Source organism: Lepidochelys olivacea (assembly GCF_965140295.1).
Source record: "Lepidochelys olivacea isolate rLepOli2 genome assembly, chromosome: 14".
Taxonomy (NCBI): Eukaryota; Metazoa; Chordata; order Testudines; family Cheloniidae; genus Lepidochelys; species Lepidochelys olivacea.
In genome coordinates this window covers 18,378,381-18,384,380 of record NC_140424.1, presented here as the reverse complement: position 1 = coordinate 18,384,380, position 6,000 = coordinate 18,378,381, and the positions used below count along the sequence as shown (strand labels likewise).

At 43.0% G+C, this 6,000-nt stretch overlaps 1 long non-coding RNA gene across 1 annotated transcript in view; it reads left to right on the top strand.

Moving 5' to 3' along the window:
- The first annotated feature begins 4,277 nt into the window (after positions 1-4,277).
- The window catches only part of LOC311530451, a 56,945-nt gene continuing 55,222 nt past the window's right edge, over positions 4,278-6,000 (top strand). The window contains exon 1 of the long non-coding RNA XR_014713993.1: positions 4,278-4,369. This is a non-coding gene — a long non-coding RNA (uncharacterized lncRNA). The remainder of the gene's footprint in view (positions 4,370-6,000) is intronic.

Sequence of the window (6,000 nt, the reverse complement as noted above, 5' to 3'; positions counted from 1 at the left end):
CCAGATCCTTTTCAGCAGTACTACCACCTAGCCAGTTATTCCCAATTTTGTAGTTATGTGTTTGATTTTTCCTTCCTAAATGAAGTACTTTATACTTGTCGCTATTGAATTTCATCTTATTGAATTCACACCAATTTAGTAAGGTCATTTTGAATTTTAAACCTGTCTTCCAAAGTGCTTGTAACCCCTCCCAGCTTGGTCTCATCTACAGATTTTATAAGCATACTCTCTACTCCATTATTCAAGTCATTAATGAAAATATTGAATAGTATGAGACCTGGGATTGACTCCTACCAACTCCACTAAATACACTCTGTTAACTGGACAGAAAGCCATTTATAACTACTCTTTGAGCATGGTCTTGCAACCAGTTGTGCACCCACCTTATAATAAATTCTTCTAGACCACATTTCCCTAGTTTGTTTAGAGTATGTCATGTGGAACTGTGCCAAAAGCCTTACCAAAATCAAGGTATATCACGTCAACTGCTTTCTCCCATCCACTAGGTCAGTAATCCTATCAAAAAAGGAAATTAAGTTGGTTTGGCATGAATTGTTCTTATAACCCTATTATCCTCTAGGTGCTTACAAACTGACTGTTTAAGAATTTGCTCCAGTATCTTTCCAGATTTTGAAGTTAGGCTGACTGGTCTATTGCATCACGTGAAGTAAGAAAGGCTGACAAGTTTTCTGAAAACTTCCAGTAATATGAAAGATCACCTTGCAGCTGAGTTGAAAGATGGAAAATTTCAGTCCAAAGGAAGGATTTTATTTTAAAGAAAGTATCAGAGGGGTAGCCATGTTAGTCTGAATCTGTAAAAGCGGCAAAGAGTCCTGTGACACCTTATAGACTAACAGACGCATTGGAGCATAAGTTTTCGTGGGTGAATACCCACTTTGTCGGATGCATGTAGAGGAAATTTCCAGAGGCAGGTATAAATATGCAAGCAAGAATCAGGCTAGGGATAATGAGGTTAGTTCAAGCAGGGAGGATGAGGCCCTCTTCTAGCCGTTGAACTAACCTCGTTATCCCTAGCCTGATTCTTGCTTGCATATTTATACCTGCCTCTGGAAATTTCCACTACATGCATCCGACGAAGTGGGTATTCACCCACGAAAGCTTATGCTCCAATATGTGTGTTAGTCTATAAGGTGCCACAGGACTCTTTGTTTATTTTAAAGAAAGTTATGAGTGAATGAGAATGGGGTTTATCCCAGGAACTGTCCTGTAATCAAAATTGTACTATTCATTATACGTCAAGAAGGGGAAGAATGGCCTTGTGGGTAAGGCCCTGGAATGAAACGCAGGAGATCTGAGTTCAATTCTTCACTCTGTGTGGCTGCCTTAGTGACTTTGGGCAAGTCACTTCTCTCCACGTTGAGTCCCATCTGTAAATGAGTGTAATACCACTTCTTTTTTGTATCTTGTCTGTGTAGGTTGTAAGCTCCCTGGAGCAGGGACTGCCTCTAGCTATGTGCTAGGCCCTGTAGGTGCACAATCTTGTGTGGGGCCCCTAAGTGCTACTGACTTACAAATAGTAAGTTATCCAATGTAAACTATTTTGTACTGACTGATGCACGTAAAGTGTAGTTGCCTTGGTCAGTTTCGCAATGGCAGCGTGTGGTTAAAAGCCCTGCATGAACAAATGCACAATTTACAATCATGCTTCAAAGATACTACAACAGGTCCAAGAAAGGTCACATAAAGGGAGCCTGGGTGGGATCTGGGGACATTCTGAAGAACACAATTCACCCTTAATTTAATAGAATGGTCCATTCGATAGAGAATATATTGTAAAGTTCTCTCAGGTTGGATGGCTTCCAGTTGTGCCTGGCCTTTGAAGTGCTGATTAGCTGGGCTGGGAACACGCTGATAAAAAGTTAATTTCTATTTGCTGTTGCTTTGTAATCGGATGAACACGAAAGCAATTAAATATTAAAACATACAAACAAATAACGAAGTCACTGTAATTAGCCAAAGTTTGATCACTGTCATATTTATTTAGGAGGAGATGATACGTCTCAGCAGGTGACATTTTAAATACCCTTGGCCACTTTGGTGGTGTCTTCAGAGAATGCTGAATAATATACAGAGGATTTAATTAAACCCCATTGTAAATCATCTGTGATGACAAGGCAGTGACAGCCACATGTTGAAAAGAGAATTAGGCCTCAGCAAGAGATATTAATTAACTATTTTCCATAGGGTTCAACCTAGACTTCTTGCTCTGAGGTTTGAGTTTATGTGAAAGGGGGCTTGTTTGTTGCTGAGGGTGTTTGCTTATCTTTATAAAAAGTTTAATTCAATTTCGATGTAATCCCTAGAACACTACCTTTCTTCCTAGGATTTAACAGCCCTTTAAAAATGTGAGCATGTGTTGTTATCCCCATCTGACAGCTGGGGATAACTGAGGCACAGAGCAGTGATGTGACTAGTCAGTGGCAAATCTGGGCACTGAATCCAGTTCACCTGAGTCCCATCCCAGCATGTAGAAGATGCTTCTGCAGAAGAGACTGTACTGAGGGCTTTCACAAATTGGAGGCAAGGGATTTATTTTTCATTACCCATTGGTGGATATTTTGAGAGAGGAAACTTTGTGGGCACTGAGGTCTGCTACTCACCAGCTGTGTCTGAAATTCATGGGAGTCTGAGATCTTTATTGTGTCAATGGACACTAGGAAAGAAGCTCATCTGTTTGTGTTATAAATGAAGGAATCCTTTGGAAATGCTGGTGTGTTGCTTTGTGCCTTAAAATAAAAGGAAAGAGAAAGGAACCTCATAGGATTTTCTCAGCTTCGTTAGTGTAAGCAAAACTGAAGGTTTGTTTGCCTGTATGTAGTGTCGTCCAAACCTCATTGGGCTAGAGATTTCATACTAACAGGCTTTCTCATGGTACTTCTGTCATAAAGTGCAGAGGCTCCCCTAATTCTGCCAAACAAATGCAGTTAACCAAACTCTTTTTAATACCAAAGACTTCCATTTGGTTTGAGTAGGGGGTTAATTTTTTCTGCTGGTCCTTTTCCCAACTAGTTGTACCCTGCTTTTTAAGTACATTTTAGCAGACTCCTAGACAGTGGTTAAAAGTTTCCTGCACTCTTGAGGTTATGGGGAAAAATCATTGAGTGAGCCTGTGGGGCTGTCTAGTAAAAATAGCCAGTGTTGGTCAAAGGACTGCCAAAACAAGAAGTGGGTGTCAAGATTTCAGGGGATGAAAGAGTCAAAGCCTAAGATGCCTGTGTTGGGAAAGAGGGACAAAGGGGAGCTGTGGGAAAGCCATATGAAATAATGAATGGTATGGAGTTTGCCAGTCAGGTACTCCTGTTTGCCTTTGCCCATAAAATAAGAATAAAGGGGCAAGTAAAAATTAAACGGCAACAAACATATAAAAAGAAACAATTTTTTACACATCATATGATTAATCTATGCAACTTGCTGCTGCAGGGTTTTATTGTGATTATAAAGCCAAATACCTTTGAAAGAGTTAAAAACAAGATTACACATTTATACAAATAACATTAGCACCTACTGTTAGAGAAGAGTGAAATGGAAAATTATTAGGGCTACCAATTCTCATGCAGCAAGGCATATACTGATCACTAGTTGGCCTTAGGAATCAATTTCACTCTGTAGCATAGTGTTGCACAATGAGGTATATTATGGGGGTTTTGCACCATCCTCTGAAACATCTGGCATTAGCCACCAGCACCCGGGACAGGAAACCAGATTAGAATGGGCTGTTCTCCTATGAAAACAGATAAGCTGGGCATTTTTACCATGACTCTAGCTGAGTCTTATGCATGTGAACGTTCCTCTACCCAGAGTGCTACTTAGGTGATAACGTACAATGCAGCAATGAATGGCTTTTGTGAGCGGTTACACACCTGAGAGCAGATGAGTGGGCTCCAGTGCCGGGAACCGTATTTCTACTATGACAACGTAGAAGGAGGTGGGGGACCGAAGGCCCTGATTCAGCAAAATACTGAGGCATGCGCTTAATCTTAAACGTATGAATAGTGCCGCTGATGACATTTTAATTACTCGTGTGATTAGTGTTAGGGATATGGTTAAGAATCTCGAAGAATTGGGGCATAGGTGAAAAATTGTTCATGGGCAGGGCTCATGAGTGCAAGACAGAGAGTGACCTGGGTGGGGAAAGGAGTTATGGGACTGGACACACACATGATATGCCTGTCAGTGCAGTTTGTGAGAATCGTAGCTGTATTTTCCCTTCCTGTCAAACCAAACCAACTCCCTCCTTTCTTTCCTCCCAGGGGCACCACTGAACTTCAGAGGCCATCAGAGAGAATGAGTCTGAATGGCACTGTGTGGAAAGATCAGCACAGAAGCGTCTGTAGTCCTTCCCGGTCAGGTAAGGCGATCGGTTATCTTGGATTGCCGCACACAGGTCTCCAGCGCTACTTTTGCTGCTGGATGGTGTGATTTGCTCAAGTGACTTTGCATTCCAAGGGACTCATTCTCCTCTCACTCCCACCCATGTACACACTGGAGGGGAAAAGTCGTACTATGCCTACACCTCGCAGGGCTGTAAATGTAATTGTATCCGCTCAAGAATGGGACTTGGATGCCACTGTGGACAGCTCAATGAAGACTTCTGTTCAATGTATGGCTGTGGTCTGAAATGCAGATATGATGCCAGCATGAATAAGGAGTGGGAAGGAGACTAATAAGGAAAAATTATAATGCTATTCTATAAATCAGCCTTGTCTGGAATACCGTGTGAAGTACAAATCACTCCATTTCAAAAGAGATATTGCAGACTTAGAGGGGATTCAGAGGGGGTGACCAGAATGACTAGGGGCCTGGAAAAACTCTCCTCTGAAGGGAAATTGGAAAAGATTGGGATTAGATTAGAAAGGAGACCAATAAGAGGGGATGTGACACAAGTGTATAAAAATAATGAATGATACAGAGGAGGTATCCTGAAGCTTCTGTTCTTTTGGTCTCATAACAAGAACAAGGGAACATTAAATGAAATTAAAAGATGTCAAAACTTAAAACTGATAAAAGGAAATAATTTCATGTTGTGTGAAAAAGCAAAATGTGGAACTCATTGCCACAAGATGATGTTGAGGCCAAGAACTTAAAAGATTCAAAGAAGGTTTGGACGCTTTAGATGGATAATAAGAATATCCAGCATTGTTATAGTCATTGTTAACAGGGAAAAAAAAGTACTGGAAGGGAGTTTAAGCCCTGAAATGAGAGGCTTTAACTAGTTTTTAACTATTGGGGTTTAGGATGAGGCTTGCATCGGGGCACATTACTTCACATCAGCCCACCATGGACTTCTTGTGTCTTCCCCTGAAGCTCCTGGCATGGTTAAAGACAGGACACTGGTCTAGATGGACCAGTATGACAATCCTTATATTTCTGTGTTGATTGAAGTTCAATGGAGTTAGACCAGTGTAATCATGCTATGAAGGAGAGAAGAATCATGCACTATAATTAAGGCTACGTTTTAATTATGGGTTTTAGTAAAAGTCACGGACAGGTCATGGGTAGTAAACAAAAATTCACGGCCTGTGACCTGTCCATGACTTTTACTAAAAACTTTGGACGGGAGGCCCATGATAGTGTTGGGGGTGGGGGTGAGGGAGAGAGCTGGGTCACGGCGCATGGCCCGGGCCACCACTGGTGCTGGGGAGGACAGGCCGCAATGCACGGCCCAGGACCCCTGCTGGTGTTGGGGGGAGGCTTTGGGGGGGCTGGTCGGGGTTCCCTACCCTGCTTCATGTCCCTGCAGCTCCTTTGCAGCAGAGGGGCCAGGGTCCCCCATGTGCTGCTCCTGCCACAAGTGCTGGCTGCTGCAGCTCCCATTGGCCGGGAACCACAGTCCCCCCTGGTCCCTCTACCAGCTAGGAGCTGCAGGGCCATGCCAGTGGGAGCCCCCGTCCCCGAGGTAAGCACCCCCAACACCTTCCAACCCCCTGCACCTAGCCCTGAGCCCCCTCCCACACACCCAAACCGCTGCTGCTGCAGAAA